The sequence below is a fragment of the Bufo bufo genome, chromosome 5, assembly GCF_905171765.1.
Source record: "Bufo bufo chromosome 5, aBufBuf1.1, whole genome shotgun sequence".
In the NCBI taxonomy this organism is placed as follows: Eukaryota; Metazoa; Chordata; class Amphibia; order Anura; family Bufonidae; genus Bufo; species Bufo bufo.
In genome coordinates this window covers 211,830,286-211,854,701 of record NC_053393.1, presented here as the reverse complement: position 1 = coordinate 211,854,701, position 24,416 = coordinate 211,830,286, and the positions used below count along the sequence as shown (strand labels likewise).

The 24,416-nt window shown below is 44.4% G+C and overlaps 1 protein-coding gene across 5 annotated transcripts in view; it reads left to right on the top strand.

Moving 5' to 3' along the window:
- TPK1 (thiamin pyrophosphokinase 1) overlaps positions 1-24,416 on the top strand; it is a 781,125-nt gene that overhangs the window by 195,089 nt on the left and 561,620 nt on the right. The window lies entirely within an intron of this gene.

Here is a 24,416-nt window from a genome sequence, read left to right as displayed (position 1 = left end):
TCCTCATGCACAGTAAAAATGTTAGTGGGCCAAAGCCACCACAAGAAGATCCCATTGATATATAGTACAGATGTATGCAGCTTTGATCAACCTGTTTGGACCCCCTAAACTTGACTGCCAGTATTTTTTTAAATTACACTCTTAGTGGGCTGGAGGATCATTGCTCTGTACCAAAAGAATTGACCAACAAATTATTACTTTTACCATAAGAATTACTTTCCAAGAAAAATATAATGAGCAATGCCCTTAAAGATGACTTGTTGCCTCTCCTGACATGTATGTTATTAACGACCTGAATTCCCCATGTAATAACAAGTCTGGATAATCTATTCTTATACCTCTACGTTGTACCATTCTTCTATTCTTTCTTGAGGTTTGTGCATGAATTTCCAGGAGTCTGCAATAAAGATCCAACTGGGTTTTACCAGTTGGGGGTGGGCTCATGTATAGTCTGAAACTATCCAATCAATGCTGACAGTGGCAGACTATTCAAGAACACACCCATACTGGTAACACCCAGTTGGACCTTTATTTCAGACTCCTGGAAATGGATTTATACACTGGACAATGAGGGGCACACCTAGCAATACAAAACGGAGTGCAGGCCTGGTATCAAAACAAGCAAACATGAGCAACACTATAGAAAGAAATGCCAAAACTCAGCCGCACCTCCAAGAATAAAGACATGATTTTATTGAGACAAATAGATTAAAAACATAAATGAACAAAGCACTCCCCATAGATGAGGAAATAAAGTGCTACAGTGCATGTATGGAACCAACAAGCAGTAATAATACCACAGCAGGACAACAATGAGGTGTCGATGAAGCCTGAACAAAAATACTTATCGTGGAACACAGTGGTAGCACACAGGATAATCGGAATCCATCCGTGAAGAGAGCCAAGAGAACCTGACGCGTATCGCTAGTGCAAATGCTAGCTTCGGCAGAGGTCAATGAATGTTCACATAGTTGTATCAACATTTATAATCGACATGATTAAAACATAATTAGCTAAACCTGTGATATGGCCAATCAGGGGGGCGGGAGACAGAGAGAGGGTAACGGAGTGTAAGTTACCTGGATCCTCCCCGGTGCATAGTCGCGCGCAGATGTGTATGCCGGAACAAGCCGGCATGTTGGAAGCGCAAGTGCGCATGCGCAAGATGGCACCCAGTCCGGAAGCCGGCGCTGCGATGCGTTCCAGATACCGGATACGCACCCCAGCGTCGACGCCACAACCGGCCGCCAGCTCGCGTCAGGGCACCCAGTGGAACGCAAATAGGCCAGCATGGAGCACGAGCAGGCGCAGTGGAATACAATAAATAGAAATTAAATAAACAAATCCATTGCGGTACAAAGACGTTATACGGTCGGGCGCTGACCTATTTAGCCCATTTCCGGACAGATATTTATATCAGTATCAAGCTGCCATAATAGGCTATTCTGGATCAATAACACAATTTGTACATATATTATAGTTTATATATTATAGTTATGGTGAATACCAATAGCCATGCAGTATAGTAGTGATGAAGACCAAAAACTTTTCTGGACAATATTAAAGCCACAATTCCGTACATATAGCAAAAATTTAGTACTTTACACAAGTGGATGAAACCATGGTAGACCCAAAGAATATAATAATTATTAGTGGGAAAAGAAAAAGGGACGTCTAATAGCATAATGCAAGACAATATCATTTTATAAAATCACCACATGATTATTTTAATACATTGCACAGATAAAAACCATGATGAATCCAAAGGATACAATAATTGATGTAAACACACAGAGATCGGATATCGTGATGCACTACCTAAAAATAAAAGAATATACAATATATGTGTGTAACAAATTCATAGACATATAATATCCTACAAAGCAGTGTTCATGATATGATCCCCAAGCAAAAATATTCAACCACATTCTATAATGTGCCCCATTGGCTGTTCACCCTAAATGGATGATAAAGAATAATATATGCATCAATCTAACATTGAACAATATATATCAATGTAGTTAGGGTATATGCGAACCACAGGGTAGCCCACCGGGGAGAGAGGCCAACCACGCAAGCGCAAAACAGAGAGAGAGCCAACATACACAAATCTGCATACTAAGTGTATATAGACAGTCCGGTAGGCGTTAGTTAATATAGGCGGAAGTGTATCACATAGAATATTACCAAAAATTCAGAATAGTGTCCGAGGTATAACCAATAAAGTGCAGAACAATGAGTGCTAAGGGTGTGCCAGTGGAACATGAGGTGAACGAAGCTCAAGACATGTACCACTGGCACCAATGATTAAAGTGCTTATATAATATACTACACCTCTGTAGTTGTGAAGAATGGGCAGAATGGACAATACCCATCATGCCCTAACAACCACAGGGGAAATGATGAAAAGAGAAAACGGTGTAGACGAGCGGGCGTAGAGCAATCCTTGGGTTCACTATTCCCGCATTCCAGGGTCGTCAAAACTTTAAAGACCTAAAAAGAAAACAAAATAAAAGTGAGAGAAAACCCCCGTAAGAAAACCATTTAGGTAATACATAGGTCTATGCAAATGCATCAGAACTTATGTATAATAACCAGTAAAAGTGAGCTCCTCATTTAGACCACCTGGGGCCTGTGAACCAAGGTTAAAGATCCACCTTGATTCTGAACAAAGCAAACTCCTGTAAATGTGTGTCCCCCTAATATTACCTCGAACAATATCCAACCCCACCACCCGTAGGTCATCATACCTAACACCATGTCTGTCCAGGAAGTGGGTTGCTACTGATGTTAGAGGTTTTTCCGCCTTACTTCTGTCTATCGCTGCCAACCGAATATTCGAAGTGTGTTGTTGTACTCTCTTCCTAAGCTCCTGCATGGTCTGGCCCACGTAGATCCTGTTACAGGGGCAGAGAAGTGCATAAACTACGTTCTTGGAGCGACAGTTGACATAATGTTTGAGAACCACCTGATTACCATCACCATAAGAAAAACTATCGGAGCTCAGCATGAATTGACAGGTGTTGCAGTCCCCACAGGGATATGTACCTTTTACTGTGCCTCCTCGACCCATAGTGCCAACCGGGCATTGAAAATGGCTGCGTACCAGAGTATCTTTAAGGTTAGGGGCCCTCCTTGCTATGATCCTTGGTTTCTCGTCAACATGCGACGCTAATTTACCATCTGCTTGGAGTAAGAACCAATGCGTATTTAGGATTTTATATAGATCGGACCACTGGTTGTTGTACCTAGTGATTACGCGTACCTTGTTATCCCGTGATTTAATCTTGGGAACAAATAAATCCTCGCGTTTGGATTCCTTAGCCCTCTCAAATGCCTGGGAAACAACCTTTATGGGGTAGCCCCTCTCATGTAGCCTTGATGTTAGATCTTGTGAGGCCTCCTTGAAGTCACTAAATTCGCTACAATTACGTTGTAAGCGTAAAAACTGGCCCCTTGGTATACCCTTCTTTAGGTGTGCCGGATGAAAACTTGCAAAATGGAGTACGTTGTTGGTTGCTGTGCTTTTACGGAACAAGGATGTCACAATTCTGGAATCCTGCAACTTTATTCGTAGATCCAGGAAATCAACGTCGGACTCGGAGATCTTATGCGTTAGAAAAATATTCAGTGGATTCTTGTTGAGGTAGGCAATGAACTGTTCACAATCATGTCTGGATCCCTGCCAAAAGAAAATGATGTCATCAATGAAGCGATACCAGCCCACCACATGATCCCTGAACTGACCCAATGGGTACACCCGCGTGGCCTCCCACCAGCCTAAAAAAAAGGTTGGCATAGGAGGGCGCACACCGTGCCCCCATGGCAGTCCCAGAGACCTGCCTGTAAAAGGTGCGGTCAAAAACAAAATAATTATGTGTGAGCACAAATTCCAATAAGCTCACCAGGAACATGTGGTGGGCTGGATCGCCAGAGGTGGAGCCAGACAGGAAGAACTTGACAGCCTCGAGCCCATCACTGTGGGCAATGTTGGAATATAATGACTCAACGTCACACGTGACCATCAAAGTGCCAGGTAGTAAAACAACATCCCTCAATTCCTGTATCAAATGCATGGAATCCCGAATATATGATTTAAGACCTAGAACATAGGACTGTAGAAAAAAATCCAAATAAATGCATGCCTGTTCGCATAGGCCCCCAATACCTGCCACAATGGGGCTGCCAGGTGGGGTCTCAAGATGTTTATGCACCTTAGGCAGCATATAAAATGTAGGTGTTATCGGACAGCTTACCTCCAAGAACTGGAGTTCCCGTTTCGTAATGAACAGTGGGGTCTGCTGGGATACGAGTATAGAAGACTTTGTTGCCCAATTGACGCTTGGCTTCATTCATGTACATACCCATGTCCCACAGTACGACATTCCCACCTTTGTCAGCTTCCTTTATAACAAAGGATTTGTTCTGCTGTAGTTCTCAAATAATATTGGACTCGGTCACAGCCATGTTTCTCCCTTTAATGGTGTTCTTTTGTAGTTTGCAAACTTCTTGTAGGACTGCTTGGAAAAATAAATGGATGTTAGGAAACATACTCTGTTTTGCGCTTGCGTGGTTGGCCTCTCTCCCCAGTGCACGGTCGGCTACCCTGTGGTTCGCATATACCCTAACTACATTGGTATAGATTGTTCAATGTTAGATTGATGCATATATTATTTTTTATCATCCATTTAGGGTGAACAGCCAATGGGGCACATTATAGAATGTGGTTGAATATTTTTGCTTGGGGATCATATCATGAACACTGCTTTGTAGGATATTATATGTCTATGAATTTGTTACACACATATATTGTATATTTTTTTATTTTTAGGTAGTGCATCACGATATCCGATATCTGTGTGTTTACATCAATTATTGTATCCTTTGGATTCATCATGGTTTTTATCTGTGCAATGTATTAAAATAATCATGTGGTGATTTTATAAAATTATATTGTCTTGCATTATGCTATTAGACGTCCCTTTTTCTTTTCCCACTAATAATTATTATATTCTTTGGGTCTACCATGGTTTCATCCACTTGTGTAATGTACAAAATTTTTGCTATGTGTACGGAATTGTGGCTTTAATATTGTCCAGAAAAGTTTTTGGTCTTCATTACTATACTGCATGGCTATTGGTATTCACCATAACTATAATATATAAACTATAATATACACTCACCTAAAGAATTATTAGGAACACCTGTTCTATTTCTCATTAATGCAATTATCTAGTCAACCAATCACATGGCAGTTGCTTCAATGCATTTAGGGGTGTGGTCCTGGTCAAGACAATCTCCTGAACTCCAAACTGAATGTCAGAATGGGAAAGAAAGGTGATTTAAGCAATTTTGAGAGTGGCATGGTTGTTGGTGCCAGACGGGCCGGTCTGAGTATTTCACAATCTGCTCAGTTACTGGGATTTTTACGCACAACCATTTCTAGGGTTTACAAAGAATGGTGTGAAAAGGGAAAAACCTCCAGTATGCGGCAGTCCTGTGGGCGAAAATGCCTTGTGGATGCTAGAGGTCAGAGGAGAATGGGCCGACTGATTCAAGCTGATAGAAGAGCAACGTTGACTGAAATAACCACTCGTTACAACCGAGGTATGCACCAAAGCATTTGTGAAGCCACAACATGCAGAACCTTGAGGCTGATGGGCTACAACAGCAGAAGACCCCCCCGGGTACCACTCATCTCCACTATAGGAAAAAGAGGCTACAATTTGCACGAGCTCACCAAAATTGGACTGTTGAAGACTGGAAAAATGTTGCCTGGTCTGATGAGTCTCAATTTCTGTTGAGATATTCAAATGGTAGAGTCCGAATTTGGAGTAAACAGAATGAGAACATGTATCCATCATGCCTTGTTACCACTGTGCAGGCTGGTGGTGGTGGTGTAATGGTGTGGGGGATGTTTTCTGGGCACACTTTAGGCCCCTTAGTGCCAATTGGGCATTTTTTAAATGCCACGGGCTACCTGAGCATTGTTTCTGACCATGTCCATCCCTTCATGACCACCATGTACCCATCCTCTGATGGCTACTTCCAGCAGGATAATGCACCATGTCACAAAGCTCGAATCATTTCAAATTGGTTTCTTGAACATGACAATGAGTTCCCTGTACTAAAATGGCCCACACAGTCACCAGATCTCAACCCAATAGAGCATCTTTGGGATGTGGTGGAACGGGAGCTTCGTGCCCTGGATGTGCATCCCTCAAATCTCCATCAACTGCAAGATGCTATCCTATCAATATGGGCCAACATTTCTAAAGAATGCTATCAGCACCTTGTGGAATCAATGCCACGTAGAATTAAGGCAGTTCTGAAGGCAAATGAGAAATAGAACAGGTGTTCCTAATAATTCTTTAGGTGAGTGTATGTACAAATTGTGTTATTGATCCAGAATAGCCTATTATGGCAGCTTGATACTGATATAAATATCTGTCCGAAAATGGGCTAAATAGGTCAGCGCCCGACCGTATAACGTCTTTGTACCGCAATGGATTTGTTTATTTAATTTCTATTTATTGTATTCCACTGCGCCTGCTCGTGCTCCATGCTGGTCTATTTGCGTTCCACTGGGTGCCCTGACGCGAGCTGGCGGCCGGTTGTGACATCGACGGTTGTGACGTCGGTATCTGGAACGCATCGCAGCGCCGGCTTCCGCGACTATGCACCGGGGAGGATCCAGGTAACTTACACTCCGTTACCCTCTCTCTGTCTCCCGCCCCCCTGACTGGCCATATCACAGGTTTAGCTAATTATGTTTTAATCATGTCGATTATAAATGTTGATACAACTATGTGAACATTCATTGACCTCTGAGGAAGCTAGCATTTGCACTAGCGTTACGCGTCAGGTTCTCTTGGCTCTCTTCACGGATGGATTCCGATTGTCCTATGTGCTACCACTGTGTTCCACGATAAGTATTTTTGTTCAGGCTTCATAGACACCTCATTGTTGTCCTGCTGTGGTATTATTACTGCTTGGTGGTTCCATACATGCACTGTAGCACTTTATTTCCTCATCTGTGGGGAGTGCTTTGTTCATTTATGTTTTTAATCTATTTGTCTCAATAAAATCATGTCTTTATTCTTGGAGGTGCGGCTGAGTTTTGGTATTTCTTTCTATAGTGTTGCTCAGGAAATGGATTTATAAGCTTCAAGTAAGAATAAGAGATTAATGGCACAACATACAGTTATAAAAAATAGATGCTTCAAAATTATTAGATAGCTAATGCAAGTAGTTACTAAAACAGCCATGGCAGGAAGGTGAAAGGTCCTCTTTACCAAACTCACTTGTCAAGAGATTGATCATTTCAGGCTCTTTTCAGCTATTCAATTGACCAGCATAATAGATAATTGAAGGGTTCCTATTTGTCAATAAATTCTTAGGCAGTCCTTAAAAATATGAAACTTTTTTCCACAATCCATTAAAAAATTTTAAAAAAATTCTTGCTTTTTTTTAAGCTGATTATCAAGATTATATCACATTATCATTATGTTTAGCCCAGAGTATACTGATAATGTGTTTCTATCAGTATATACAGTACAGACCAAAAGTTTGGACACACCTTCTCATTCAAAGAGTTTTCTTTATTTTCATGACTATAAAGGCATCAAAACTAGGAATTAACACATGTGGAATTATATACATAGCAAACAAGTGTGAAACAACTGAAAATATGTCATATTCTAGGTTCTTCAAAGTAGCCACATTTTGCTTTGATTACTGCTTTGCACACTCTTGGCATTCTCTTGATGAGCTTCAAGAGGTAGTCGCCTGAAATGGTCTTCCAACAGTCTTGAAGGAGTTCCCAGAGATGCTTAGCACTTGTTGGCCCTTTTGCCTTCACTCTGTGGTCCAGCTCACCCAAAACCATCTCGATTGGGTTCAGGTCCGGTGACTGTGGAGGCCAGGTCATCTGGAGCAGCACCCCATCACTCTCCTTCATGGTCAAATAGCCCTTACTTTCAAAGTTTTCCCAATTTTTCGGCTGACTGACTGACCTTCATTTCTTAAAGTAATGATGGCCACTCGTTTTTCTTTACTTAGCTGCTTTTTTCTTGCCATAATACAAATTCTAACAGTCTATTCAGTAGGACTATCAGCTGTGTATCCACCTGACTTCTCCTCAACGTAACTGATGGTCCCAACCCCATTTATAAGGCAAGAAATCCCACTTATTAAACCTGACAGGGCACACCTGTGCAGTGAAAACTATTTCAGGGGACTACCCCTTGGCATTCTCTTGATGAGCTTCAAGAGTGTGCAAAGCAGTAATCAAAGCAAAAGGTGGCTACTTTGAAGAACCTAGAATATGACATATTTTCAGTTGTTTCACACTTGTTTGTTATGTATATAATTCCACATGTGTTAATTCATAGTTTTGATGCCTTCAGTGTGAATCTACAATTTTCATAGTCATGAAAATAAAGAAAACTCTTTGAATGAGACGGTGTGTCCAAACTTTTGGTCTGTACTGTATATATAAAAAAAAAAAAATTGACTTGAACCCAGTTGAATGTCCCTGGTGATGTGTCCCCAAGCGGCACATTACATAATAGTATAATGCAATTACTTTATTTCTACTGAAGATGGAGGTTGAAACATGTGGACCACTGTAGTGATCATTTTGTCCATATCTAGTGTGGTCCTAATCAGTAAGTAAGGCAGTTTGGTGGATGAGTTATGGTAAGATAATAAATGGTAAAATGGTAAGCCATCTGGAGTGGTTTCACAGTAAGAACAACTGTAATTGGAAAACAGCAGTACTATAAATTAAAGGAATGTAGTGAGCAAATAAACATTTCAGTGAAGCTGGAGTTTAAATAAAACAAATTCACTTTTATGAGAAGTTATCACTGCACTCCCATTGACCACATTGTCAAAACATACTGTAAATTCTTAAACAGTATGGAAATGCTTATTGATCTTCATTTTTGCTAAAGGGAATACATCTCTTTATAAGATGATGAGCATCTGTGCTCAGACCCAGTGGAGAAATTGCCAAGTGTGAAGGTTGCATAGGGTTCAAGTTTTTCCTTTATTTATCATACAAAAATAAGTAAATCATCTTGTGGTTAATATTTAAGACAATGCATTTTCCCAGAAGGACATTAGTAACCACTGAATTTGTCACTGTCCACAAGCCTCTAAGAAAAGCTATTAGCCATTAACTGTAAAAAAGAGCATTCAGCCTGGATTATTAATTAAACACTAACTGCCGTATACTGTCGCTAGACAGATGGGCAAAATATAGCAACTGTCTAAAAGATTCTCTTAACCCTTTAATGACCACCAAAGCACTTTCGTACTGTGTTTATTAAGGGGCCTTTTTTTAGATTGTTATAGAATAAGTCGTGCGCAGATGTCTCTTGCCGCCCTGGAGCAGATGTGTGGCTTAGTTCCTACTTTAACATTAGTACTTACAATGAACATAATCATTTAGTATAAAATAAAGTTTGTTATAATATGTTTAAATAAAAAAAATTACATATTTATATAAGGTATGTCACTGTCACTTTGATAAAAAAAAAAATGAAAAAACTGTGGCTGCTGAACCGACAATTTACATCATAAGGACTCAAATAGGTTTGATTATTAAGTGGTTAAATGAAAAAGGCAAAATAGTGGCCCCAGTCATGAAGTGGGGAGGGTAAGAACAGCATAAGAAGTCCATAGAGTGGACCAGTGAAATAGTGTGGAGGTAGCAGCAGCATCTGGAGACTACAGAGTGGCAAGGTGACATAGTGTGAAGGTGGCAGCAGCATGAGGAGACCAAAGAGTGGCAAGGTGACATAGTGTGGAGGTAGCAGCAGCATCAGGAGACCACAGAGTGGCACAATGACAGAACGTGGAGGTGACAGCAGCATTATGAGGAGACCACAGAGTGGCAAGGTGACATAGTGTGGAGGTGGCAGCAGCAGCAGCATGAGGAAGCCAGAGTGGCACAACAACAGAGTGTGAAGGTGGCAGCAGCAACCTGAGGAGGCCACAGAGTGGCAAGGTGACATAGTGTTGATGTAGCAGCAGCATCAGGAGACGACAGAGTGACCCAGTGACAGAGTGTGGAGGTGGGTGGCAATAACAGTACCCGCTGACGATGGTGGGTGTAAGAAGGAGCATTTGGCATCAGATGTGTGGCATCAGGCAGGTGGCAGCATCAGAATAGTAGCTGAGGCAGGTAGCCAGAAGAAAACGGTCTCTTTTGTCAAGGTTTGGGTGAGGCAACATGGATGATCTAATCTGATGCATCAGGCATTGGTGGGTGGAAATCCTGGCTGATCCACAAATGATTCATCTTGACAAAGGTCAGTCTCTCCACATTTTGGGTGGACAGGCAAGTTCTCCTTGAGGTAACTATGGCCCCCGTCGCACTAAACACCCGCTCTGATGCCACACTAATGGCCGGGCAGGACTGACTTTTCCAGGGCAAACTCGGTCAGTTGCGGCCACAAATACAGTTTGGCTGCCCAGTAGTAGAGTGGATCTTCAATGATGGCTGGCAGGGTGCACTCCAAGTATGCCACCACCTGCTGGTTCAGGTTCTGCTCTATGTCTAGCTGCTGGTGAGTAGTTTCTTCGCTGCTGCTGATGGATCTAATAATGCTCCTGCCACCCCACCCCCCGGAAGCCATGACAGTGGAATGTGAGTGCAGAGGGCCCCCCAGTCAGACCTGTGAGAGGATGGTAGATGGCATAGATAGGCAGCGGCAAACTGACTACATAGGATGTCTCTATAGTAGTTCAGTTTGTCCTCCCTCTCAGCGGGTGTAAAAAAAAGCCCCCATTTTAGACCAGTAGCGAGGGTCTAACATGGTGGAGAGCCAGTAGTCATGCCTCTGCCGAATGGTGACAATTCGGCTGTCACTACGCAAGCAAGTGAGCATGCATCGTGCCATTTGCTCAAGTGACTCGGGGGGACTCCCTGCCTCCATCACCACTGCATACTGCCACAGTGTGTCTTGATCATCTGCCTCATCTTCCTCTTACTCCTCCGGCTGCTCCTGCTCCTCATCTCCTGTCACCTGTGTAGAAAAACCACCCATTTCGCTACACATTGCTTGCGCTCCAATGTCCTCCTCCTCCAGTTCAGCCCCCACAGGGCTCATGTGGCCTTGAGATGTAGGCGCCACATCTCCAGTCCCCTGACCAGCAAGATTTACCAGCATCTTTTCCAGTATATAAATCAGTGAAATGACGTTCATCCCGTAGTCCTGGAGACTAACAAATAAAGTGGCATCCTCAAAGGGCACAAGCAAACTGCAGGTGTCACTCATGAGCTGCCACTGGCTAACATCAAAGTTACACAGGGGAGTACCTCTGTCCGCCTGTATCATCAAGAAATCGTTTATGGCCTTTTTTCTGTTCGTACAGTCGGTCCAACATGTGGAGTGTGGAATTCCAACAGGTGAAAACGTCGCATATCAGCCTATGTTGGGGACGCCGTTCTGCTGCTGTAGCTCAAGGAGGGTGTGCTTGGCGGTGTACGAGTGGCTGAAGTGCATGCAAAGTTTTCTGGCCATTTTTAGGATGTCTTGCAGATGGGTGGAAGACTTTAGAAAACGTTTGACAGCCAGATTGAACACGTGCACCATGCAGGGCGAATGGCTCAGCCCTACTTGATGCAGCACCAACACCATGTTCTTTCTGTTGTCGGTCACCATGGTTCCGATTTTGAGTGGTCGCGGAGAAAGCCAGGATTCGATTTCTTCATAAAAGACGCGGAGCAGTTCCTCCCCTGTGTGACTCCGTTCTCACAGGCAAACTAGGTGCAGAACAGCGTGACTACTCCGCGCCCTGCACATGTGGTATGCTGGTGGGGCACTGTGAATTGTCCCTGCAGTGGAGGCTGAGGACAAGGTCGAGGATTAGGAGGCAGAGGCGGACATTGTCGCAGGACCAATGGCGTAAGAATGTGGAGGCAGGAGCGGCGTCACCTGGCCAAGTTGCTTGTTTTGCTAGTCAGGAACCACACTTACCCAGTGTGCCGTAAAGGACATATATTGTCCTTGACTGTAGTTACAGCTCCACACGTTGGCGCTGCCTTGCACTTTGGCAGACACCGACAGGCTCAAGGACTGGCCCACCTTCTGTTCTACATATGTGTGCAGGGCTGGTACTGCATTTTTGGCAAAGAAATGATGGCTTGGGTCTCTCAACCTTGGCTTGCTACAAGCCATCAGTTCTCTGAAAGGTGCAGAGTCCACCAATTGAAAAGGGTGTTGCTGCAGTACCAACAACTTGGCCAAGAGCACGTTCAGCTTCTGCGCCGGTGGATGAGTGCACGCATACTGTTGTCTCTTGGCAATTGCTTTGGTGATCGATTGCTGATGGAATGACTGACTAGGAGGAGGAGGAGAAGGAGCATCAGGACCACAGATGATGGTGGGGGAGCCTTGACTGTCTGATGTAGTGTTTGCTGCGGCTGACTGCTACCTCCCATGTCTCTGTGGACTCCTGCACCACTACTTTTCAGTCAGGTAGGCTCCTGCGAAGCAGTTGGTCTACCCCAGGCACGTTTGGCTCCCGACCTCCCACTGCTGCCACCCTGCTGACTCCCGGCCACGCTACCGACTTGCTGGCTCCACCGCTGCCTCACGAGCAAGCTTCCACCCTCTTCTCCCGAATATGATGAAACCCCTTTTTCACCCAGCTCCCAATTGCACTTAGCTACATGATCATCGAGTACTGTCTGCACGTCACTGATGTCCTCCTCAACGGTCTCTGAGCCAGGAGCCTGACCGCTTCCAACACCAGCTCCCACGCCACTCTCCTCATCACTACTTTCCCACCTACCGGAGGAAGCGGCGGATGTCTCCTCTGGATCTTGGCTGGGCAGTAGCTGCTGACTGTTCTCTAGTAGCTCGTCCTCACTGTATAGTGGAGCTGAGCCCTAAGAATATAGTACTTCTCTGGCTGAGTGAACAGAAAAGGACAGAAGCAGTTTGAGGACAGGTGAGGGCACAGGGCCTGCTCCTGGGCCATGCCAACTAAGGGTTGTGTCTGATGAAGCCACCAACTCTTGGCTGGGGGTGTCTGATGTCACTTGCGATAAAGTCGAAGATCGAGTCAACCATTTAAGAACAGCTGGGTTGCTGGTCAAGAAATGACCACTATCTAACACTGGAAGCTCAGGCCTCTCGAAGTGACCCCTGCTGCCACGCCCCCTTACTCTGTTGTGACCTGTGCTGGTACCAGAAACATTTTGGCCTGTGCCCCTCCCCCATGCAGGGCCTGTCACTTCTCTGTCTGACATACTTTTAGATTAAATAAGTAAATAAAAAATTATTACTTGCCATAAAAGGGCTGTAATTTTCTCACTTCACCACACAACAGCTAATAAGCTCCTTTTTTCCCCCCACTAATACACGCCAAAAAGGGCTTTAATTTTCCCACTTTACCACACAACGGCTAATATGCCCATTTTTTTCCCCCACTACCACACGACAAAAAAAGGCTTTAGAACACTTAACTGTGGCCATGAATGGCAAATAATACTTTTTTTTTGTCACTAAGGCATGCCAAAAAGGGCTGTAATTTTCTCACTTCACAACAAAATGGCTCATAAGCGCCTTCCCCCCCCCACTAATACATGACAAAAAAATGCTTTAGAACATATAACTGTGGCCATGAACTGCAAATAATAAATAAAAATGCTTTAGAACATACAGGGAGTGCAGAATTATTAGGCAAATGAGTATTTTGACCACATCATCCTCTTTATGCATGTTGTCTTACTCCAAGCTGTATAGGCTCGAAAGCCTACTACCAATTAAGCATATTAGGTGATGTGCATCTCTGTAATGAGAAGGGGTGTGGTCTAATGACATCAACACCCTATATCAGGTGTGCATAATTATTAGGCAACTTCCTTTTCTTTGGCAAAATGGGTCAAAAGAAGGACTTGACAGGCTCAGAAAAGTCAAAAATAGTGAGATATCTTGCAGAGGGATGCAGCACTCTTAAAATTGCAAAGCTTCTGAAGCGTGATCATCGAACAATCAAGCGTTTCATTCAAAATAGTCAACAGGGTCGCAAGAAGCGTGTGGAAAAACCAAGGCGCAAAATAACTGCCCATGAACTGAGAAAAGTCAAGCGTGCAGCTGCCAAGATGCCACTTGCCACCAGTTTGGCCATATTTCAGAGCTGCAACATCACTGGAGTGCCCAAAAGCACAAGGTGTGCAATACTCAGAGACATGGTGTCACGGCTGTATGTGAGCAACAAGAGCATGCACAGGAAATAGAGCTACTAACCGGACCCAAACTAGGGAGGATAAAGGGTGACCCCTGTTAGACCCTCAAAGCTCTCCCTATGCTGCTAAAGCACATGCCCGGATCCAAATGGTGGAACGAGGCATGCCCGCGTACCTAAGACTGATGACCACTGTAACCCCTACAATAGTGGAAGGGGCACCTCATCACAGGGGCGGAGAAACAGAGCAGTGAGAACTCCTCCAAGCTCTAGTAGTGACATCATCACAGGGGTGGAGAAACAGAGCTGTGAGAACGTCTCAAAGCTCTGGTAGTGACAGTGCCCCCCCCCCTCTACGGATGGACTCCGGACACCCAGGACCCACCTTCTCAGGATGAGCCCTATGAAATGCCCTGATGAGGCGAGTGGCTTTAATGTCCGACACCGGAACCCACATCCTCTCCTCAGGACCATAACCCTTCCAATGAACGAGGTACTGAAGAGAACCGCGGACAATGCGAGAGTCCACAATTCTGGAAACCTCAAACTCGGGATTGCCATCAACCAAAATCGGAGGAGGAGGCAAAGAGGAGGGTACCGTGGGCTGGACATATGGTTTTAAGAGAGATCTGTGAAATACATTATGTATCTTCCAAACCCGTGGAAGATCAAGACGGAAGGCAACAGGATTGATGACTGACAAGATTTTATAAGGCCCAATAAACTTGGGACCCAATTTCCAGGAGGGAACCTTCAGTTTAATATTTCTTGTAGACAACCACACCAGATCACCCACATTCAGGTCCAGACCAGGCACACGTCTCTTATCAGCCACACGCTTATACTTCTCACTCATCTTTCTAAGATTACTCTGAATCTTTTGCCAAATGGTAGACAAAGACAAGGAAAATCTCTCCTCCTCAGGTAAAACAGAAAGAGCCCCTCCTGAGAATGTCCCAAACTGCGGATGGAACCCATATGCACCAAAGAATGGTGACTTATCAGAAGATTCCTGACGACGGTTGTTCAGAGCAAACTCAGCAAGAGGGAGAAATGAACACCAATCCTCCTGGTTCTCTGCCACAAAACAGCGCAAATATGTCTCCAGATTCTGATTGAGGCGCTCAGTCTGACCATTCGACTGCGGGTGAAAAGCAGAAGAGAAGGACAGCCGAACCCCCAGGCGAGAACAGAAAGCCTTCCAGAACCTGGACACAGACTGCGTGCCTCTATCGGAAACAATATCAGAGGGAATGCCATGCAATTTAACAATATGGTCGACAAAAGCTTGCGTTAACGTTTTAGCATTGGGTAAACCAGGGAAAGGTACGAAATGAGCCATCTTGCTAAAACGGTCCACCACCACCAGGATCACCGACTTCCCTGAGGAACGAGGAAGATCCGTGATAAAGTCCATGGACAGGTGTGTCCAAGGACGGGAAGGTATGGGTAACGGGAGAAGGGAACCTGAAGGCCGTGAACGAGGGACCTTAGCGCGAGCGCACGTCTCACAAGCAGCCACAAAACCCTCCACCGACTTACGAAGAGCCGGCCACCAAAATCTCCGAGCAATGAGATCTACCGTGGCTCTACTCCCGGGGTGACCAGCAAGAACAGTATCATGATGCTCCTTGAAGAGTTTGTGACGTAGCTCAGGAGGCACAAACAACTTCCCAGAAGGACAACAGGCAGGTGCCTCAGTCTGGGCAGCCTGGACCTCGGCCTCCAAATCAGAATATAGAGCAGAAACAACTACGCTCTCCGCCAAAATGGGACCCGGGTCCTCAGAGTTTCCTCCTCCCGGAAAACAGCGAGAGAGAGCATCAGCCTTCACATTTTTGATCCCAGGGCGGAATGTAATGACAAAATTGAATCTGGAGAAGAACAGAGACCATCTGGCCTGTCTCGGATTCATACGCCTGGCCGACTCCAAGTATGCCAGATTCTTATGGTCGGTAAAAACGGTGATAGGGTGCCTGGCCCCCTCCAACCAATGGCGCCATTCCTCGAAAGCCAACTTGATGGCCAACAACTCCCTATCTCCCACATCATAGTTTTTCTCTGCCGGGGAGAGTTTTTTTTAGAGAAAAAGGCACAGGGTCGCCATTTGGCAGGAGAAGGGCCCTGGGACAAAACCGCACCCACACCCACCTCAGAAGCATCCACCTCAACAATAAAAGGTAAGGAAACATCGGGATGCACCAAGACGGGAGCAGACGCAAAACTCTCTTTAATCTTAGAAAAAACTGCAAGCGCCTCCTCCGACCAAGAGGAAAAATCCGCCCCCTTTTTTGTCATGTCAGTGAGGGGTTTGACAACAGAGGAATAATTCAAAATGAACTTTCTGTAATAGTTTGCAAAACCCAGAAAGCGCATCAATGCCTTCTGATTCTCAGGAAGCTCCCACTCAAGTACAGCACGGACCTTCTCCGGATCCATGCGAAAACCAGAAGCAGAGAGGAGAAAACCCAGAAATTGAATCTCTGATACCATAAAAAGACATTTCTCCAGCTTGGCGTACAATTTATTTTCCCGCAGAATCTTCAGAACCGGAAAAAAATGATCCTGATGGGTCTGAACATCAGGGGAAAAAATCTAAATATCATCAAGATACACCAAAACAAATTTCCCCATTAAATGGTAGAAAATACTATTAACAAAATGCTAAAAGACGGCCGGAGCATTCATCAGGCCGAAAGGCATAACGAGATTCTCGAAATGCCCGTTAGGGGTATTAAAGGCCGTTTTCCATTCATCCCCCTCTCTGACCCTGACCAGGTTGTACGCGTCTCTCAAATCCAATTTGGAAAAAACCTTGGCCCCAACAATTTGGTTGAAGAGGTCCGGGATCAGAGGAAGGGGATAGGGATCGCGAATCGTGATACGGTTCAGCTCCCTAAAATCTAGGCAAGGTCTCAGAGAGCCATCTTTTTTTTTAACAAAAAAAAAACCCGCGGCAACAGGTGATTTTGAGGGACGAATATGCCCCTTATCGAGACTCTCGGAGATATAGGTTCGCATTGCGATTCTTTCCGGTTGTGAGAGATTGTAGAGGCGTGCTTTTGGCAGCTTGGCGCCGGGAATGAGGTTAATGGGACAGTCAAACTCCCGGTGAGAAGGTAGCTCCTGAACACCGCTCTCGGAAAACACGTCCGAGAAATCAGAGAGAAATGATGGCACAGTTTTAGTAGACACCACTGCAAAAGTCGCTGTGAGACAATTCTCTCTACAAAAGTCACTCCACTCATTTATTTGCCTTCCTTGCCAATCAATAGTGGGGTTATGTCTAGTGAGCCAGGGTAACCCCAAAACTAGAGGAGAAGGCAATCCATTAAGGACAAAACAAGATATATCCTCCACATGAGTGTCACCTACAGCTAGCCGGATATTGTGAACAATGCCCTTCAGAGATCTCTGTGAGAGTGGAGCAGAGTCAATAGCAAAAACAGGTATATCCTTTTCTAATGTGCAAACCTGAAAACCATGCATGGCTACAAATTGAGTGTCAATAAGATTGACGGCCGCTCCACTATCGACAAAAATCTCACAAGAAATGACTTTGCTCTCTAGCGCCACCCTGGCAGACAGGAGAAAACAGGAACTGCAGGTCAGAGGAAAAGCATCAATTCCTACATCAACTTTGCCCAAAGTAGCAGATGAAGCAGAATTTGATGATTTACCTTTTGAGGTTTTTCTATTATTATCGCTCTTAGTACAGTTCAAGAATCTCCTAGACGGACAAACATTTGCCAAATGACCTATGCCCCCACAACAAAAACACACCATACTCTGAGGACTAAATCCTCTTTTATCAGGGGCAAGTCGACCTAGCTGCATGGGCTCCTCCTCAGAGGGGACCGAGACAGGATGAGGCCCCTGCACACTGAGTCCGCACCACTGCCCCTAGACTGACAATGGCTGGACAGAGAGGTCTCGTTTCTTTCTCTTAGACGCCTGTCAAGGCGTACCGCCAATGACATGGCAGACTCTAAGGACGTTGGTCTCTCATGGAAAGCAAACGCATCTTTCAATCTCTCTGAGAGACCATGACAGAACTGACTTCGGAGTGCAGCATCATTCCAACCTGAATCAGCTACCCATCTCCGAAATTCAGAACAATAAAGCTCCGCAGACAGTTTGTTCTGGCCTAAAAAACGTAAGTTAGATTCGGCCAGAGCAACACAATCCGTGTCATCATATATCTGCCCCAGGGCCACAAAAAATCTTTCCACGGATCGAAGGGAGGGATCCCCTGATGGCAGCGAAAAAGCCCAAGTCTGAGCATTACCCCTGAGCAGGAAGATGACAATCCTCACCCTCTGCTCCTCATTACCAGAGGAGTGGGGACACAAGCAAAAATGGAGTTTGCATGCCTCTCTGAAGCAAACAAAATTCTCACTGCCCCCGGAGAACGTTTCCGGAAGTGAGACCTTTGGCTCACAACAGACTCCATGGGCCGGAGCAGAGCCCAATGCTTGAAGCTGAGTCATAGATTGACGGAGATCCGCTACCTCCAAAGAAAGACCCTGCATGCGGTCAACCAGGCAAGAAAGCGGATCCATGTCAAAAAAGACGGTTTTGGTGGATTATAATGTCACGGCTGTATGTGAGCAACAAGAGCATACACAGAAAATAGAGCTACTAACCGGACCCAAACTAGGGAGGATAAAGGGTGACCCCTGTCAGACCCTCAAAGCTCTCCCTATGCTGCTAAATCACATGCCCGGATCCAAATGGTGGAACGAGGCATGCCCGCGTACCTAAGACTGATGACCACTGTAACCCCTACAATAGTGGAAGGGGCACGGCCACCGGTGCCCTGCTCAGTATATGGAGGGAACCGTGGTCGCCTCAGATCCAGTCAGAAAATAAACAGATACACTACAATGTCTGCACACTTAGCTGAAGGAGCTGCAGCAGCAGAGAAGACGGATCCAAAGACAGCTGACAATATCCGGAGTACTTGCTGCAGCAGAACACAGGTCCAGTGAAATGATAGCTTACAAGTGAAGATACTCAAGCAAGAGCTACAACTAAAATGAGAAATATAATCCACACCCTACAATAGGAGGAGGGGTGATTTAAAGGCAGGGAAATCAAACGCAGGAGTAACAGCTGGGAGGAAGGAAACAGAAAGTAAAGACCTCATCACAGGGGCGGAGAAACAGAGCAGTGAGAACTCCTCCAAGCTCTAGTAGTGACATCATCACAGGGGTGGAGAAACAGAGCTGTGAGAACGTCTCAAAGCTCTGGTAGTGACACATGGCCAAGGTAAGAAAGGCTGAAAGACGACCACCACTGAACAAGACACACAAGCTGAAACGTCAAGACTGGGCCAAGAAATATCTCAAGACTGATTTTTCTAAGGTTTTATGGACTGATGAAATGAGAGTGAGTCTTGATGGGCCATATGGATGGGCCCGTGGCTGGATTGGTAAAGGGCAGAGAGCTCCAGTCCTACTCAGACGCCAGCAAGGTGGAGGTGGAGTACTGGTTTGGGCTGGTATCATCAAAGATGAGCTTGTGGGGCCTTTTCGGGTTGAGGATGGAGTCAAGCTCAACTCCCAGTCCTACTGCCAGTTTCTGGAAGACACCTTCTTCAAGCAGTGGTACAGGAAGAAGTCTGCATCCTTCAAGAAAAACATGATTTTCATGCAGGACAATGCTCCATCACACGCGTCCAAGTACTCCACAGCGTGGCTGGCAAGAAAGGGTATAAAAGAAGAAAATCTAATGACATGGCCTCCTTGTTCACCTGATCTGAACCCCATTGAGAACCTGTGGTCCATCATCAAATGTGAGATTTACAAGGAGGGAAAACAGTACACCTCTCTGAACAGTGTCTGGGAGGCTGTGGTTGCTGCTGCACGCAATGTTGATGGTGAACAGATCAAAACACTGACAGAATCCATGGATGGCAGGCTTTTGAGTGTCCTTGCAAAGAAAGGTGGCTATATTCATCACTGATTTGTTTTTGTTTTGTTTTTGAATGTCAGAAATGTATATTTGTGAATGTTGAGATGTTATATTGGTTTCACTGGTAAAAATAAATAATTGAAATGGGTATATATTTGTTTTTTGTTAAGTTGCCTAATAATTATGCACAGTAATAGTCACCTGCACACACAGATATCCCCCCAAAATAGCTAAAACTAAAAACAAACTAAAAACTACTTCCAAAAATATTCAGCTTTGATATTAATGAGTTTTTTGGGTTCATTGAGAACATGGTTGTTGTTCAATAATAAAATTAATCCTCAAAAATACAACTTGCCTAATAATTCTGCACTCCCATTCTATGACGGAATGCATAACGGAATGCCTTTAGAGGCATTTCGTTATTTATTCCGTTATAATAGAAGGACTCCCCTGCATAACGGAAACAGGACAGATCCGTTTTACAGCCCATAGACCTATTATGACTGAATGAATAACGGAATGCCTCTAAAGCCATTTCTTCATAGAATTACGGTCCGTGGTAATGGAATCCATAACGCAATTCTGCTTTTACCACCAAACGAAGCGTGAACGAATTTCAAAATATGAAGTTTGCTCATCTGTAATTGTTCCTATTACCCAGGCTGTAAATACCCCTATTGAACCATGTTCTGCTTCAATACTGTGGAATAATTCCTCCCTATCCTTTCCCTACACTTCTAATACTCATTTCCTGAACTTCTATTGAGCAAAATATAAGTTTTCAAGTCTTTCCTATCACTGTCCCTAGCGCCTGCTGACATCTCTCCCTGCACTAAGTACACTGGAAAATGGCTGAATCCAAGATGGCTGAAGCTATTTATAGGGCTGTGTCAACACAGGGCTGGCTGTCTGCTGATTGGCTGTATGCATGGCATTATGGGTAAACCCTCGTTGCCAGAGTTCCTTGCTCCATGTCCTAACATGTGCAGCAGCCATTTTAGGAAAAAAATTTGATTTGTTAACACGAAGCGTAAGGAAATTCGGATTTGGTGCGAATCGAATAATTCCTGAAATTCGGATTGAATTACACTTCGTCAGCTTCGATTTGCTCATCTCTAGTCATCAATACACGTACAGCGTGCTGATCAGGCGGGTGCAGGAGCTGTTCCTGACAGCCAAGCCCCTGCTGTATACACCTACATTGGTGAATACACCAATGCCGATGCTTTAATGCTGACTGTGGCATGTATGGGCTCTGTAGAGGGAGGGTGCTACCTCCTTGTCCCCATCAGGTCCCTGCGTTGCTGTGACAGGGATCCGATTACTGTGAAGGCAGAAGGCTTGCCTTCTATGGGAGTTTGCGAGACCCATCCACCTGGCTGGGTCTCACAGGCAGGCTGTCAATCTATGATACTGGTAATACACTGACAGTCAATGCCTTACAATACACATTTATTTTAATGCATTGTAGAGGGGATCAGACCCCCAAAAGTTGAAGTTCCACAGTGGGACAAAAATAAAGTAAAAAGTAAAAAAAAAAAAAGTATTTTTCATAGTAAAAAAAAACTAACAAACACCCCTTTCCCGTCATAAACACATATAAATTTTGTCATATTAGGTATTGCCACGTCTGTAATGACCGGCTCTATAAAAATATCACATGATTTACCCGTCAGATGAACATCAAAAAAAATAATAAAATCCGGGCCAAAGTAGCTATTTTTTGGTCACTTTTCCTTCCACAAAGTGTAGTTGCAAGCGATCAAAAAATATACCACAATGGTACCACTGAAAAGATCACCTCATTCCCATTCTCTCTCTCGCTCTCTCGCTCTCTCTCTCTCTCTATATATATATATATATATATATATATATATATATATATATACACTGCTCAAAAAAATAAAGGGAACACTTAAACTACACAATGTAACTCCAAGTCAATCACACTTCTGTGAAATCAAACGGTCCACTTAGGAAGCAACACTGAGTGACAATCAATTTCACATGCTGTTGTGCAAATGTGATAGACAACAGGTGGAAATGATAGGCAATTAGCAAGACACCCCCAATAAAGGAGTGGTTCTGCAGGTGGTGACCACAGACCACTTCTCAGTTCCTATGCTTCCTGGCTGATGTTTTGGTCACTTTTAAATGCTGGCGGTGCTTTCACTCTAGTGGTAGCATGAGACGGAGTCTACAACCCACAAAAGTGGCTCAGGTAGTGCAGCTTATCCAGGATGGCACATCAATGCGAGCTGTGGCAAGAAGGTTTGCTGTGTCTGTCAGCGTAGTGTACTGTCCAGAGCATGGAGGCACTACCAGGAGACAGGCCAGTACATCAGGAGACGTGGAAGAGGCCGTAGGAGGGCAACAACCCAGCAGCAGGACCGCTACCTCCGCCTTTGTGCAAGGAGGAACAGGAGGAGCACTGCCAGAGCCCTGCAAAATGACCTCCAGCAGGCCACAAATGTGCATGTGTCTGTTCAAACGGTCAGAAACAGACTCCATGAGGGTGATATGAGGGCCCGACGTCCACAGGTGGGGGTTGTGCTTACAGCCCAACACCGTGCAGGATGTTTGGCATTTGCCAGAGAACACCAAGATTGGCAAATTCGCCACTGGCGCCCTGTGCTCTTCACAGATGAAAGCAGGTTCACACTGAGCACATGTGACAGACGTGACAGAGTCTGGAGACGCCATGCCTGCAACATCCTCCAGCATGACCGGTTTGGCATTGGGTCAGTAATGGTGTGGGGTGGCATTTCTTTGGAGGGCCGCACAGCCCTCCATGTGCTCACCAGAGGTAGCCTGACTGCCATTAGGTACCGAGATGAGATCCTCAGACCCCTTGTGAGACCATATGCTGGTGCGGTTGGCCCTGGGTTCCTCCTAATGCAAGACAATGCTAGACCTCATGTGGCTGGAGTGTGTCAGCAGTTCCTGCAAGACGAAGGCATTGACTGGCCCGCCAGTTCCCCAGACCTGAATACAATTGAGCACATCTGGGACATCATGTCTCGCTCTATCCACCAACGTCACGTTGCACCACAGACTGTCCAGGAGTTGGCAGATGCTTTAGTCCAGGTCTGGGAGATGATCCCTCAGGAGACCGTCCGCCACCTCATCAGGAGCAAGCACAGGCATTGTAGGGAGGTCATACAGGCACGTGGAGGCCACACACACTACTGAGCCTCATTTTGACTTGTTTTAAGGACATTACATCAAAGTTGGATCAGCCTGTATTGTGTTTTTCCACTTTAATTTTGAGTGTGACTCCAAATCCAGACCTCCATGGGTTGAAAAATTTGATTTCCATTTTTTTTATTTTTGTGTGATTTTGTTGTCAGCACATTCAACTATGTAAAGAACAAAGTATTTCAGAAGAATATTTACCGTATTTAATTCAGATCTAGGATGTGTTATTTTTGTGTTCCCTTTACTTTTTTGAGCAGTGTATATATATAGTGTGTGTGTGTGTGTGTGTGTGTGTGTGTGTGTGTATGTATGTATGTATGTATGTATATATATATATATATATATATATATATATATATATACCAGAAGAAAATCCACAGCACTCCTTCAAGTAAAAAAATGTGCAATTTATTCACACATGTCAGCATGAATAAATTGCACATTTTTTTACTTGAAGGAGTGCTGTGGATTTTCTTCTGGTATTGATCCCGTCCCATATCGAGGGACCACCGCGGGCACCCACACCATTACAGCAGCAGCTGCAGGAGTGCTGCCTGACCTTTTTCCATGTATATATATATATATATATATATATATATATATAGTATACTATATATCTTTACTACTATGCTATATAAATAGCAGAAAAATTTTTAGGTAACTGCAGAACTTAATGTATACTGTCCTACAAGAAAGCTAAATTATCATTACTTTAATCTTTGATTTGGGCCCGACTGTGTCATATTTCTTTGATTTCTTAATAATTGAATACTTAAAGCTAGTCACTAAAGGTTTCTTCTAGTAATTCATTATGATGCAGCAGAACGCACTGAATTTAAAACATGCCGCAACTAGCAATTTATCATATTAATGTGTGTGTGAGGTATTTTTTATTCTGTTTAATGAAGTGAGTTTACTGATTCAAGTAATTCAAATAAAAAGTTCAAATTGCAGACTGCTTGTCATTACAAATAACCCCTACCTAGGCATAATTATTTTGGTGTTAGTTTACTGTAATTTTGTTAAACAGAAACAGTCCCAACAGAGCAACTATTAATATATTACCTTTTTTCATATGTACAGAGCCATGGAAT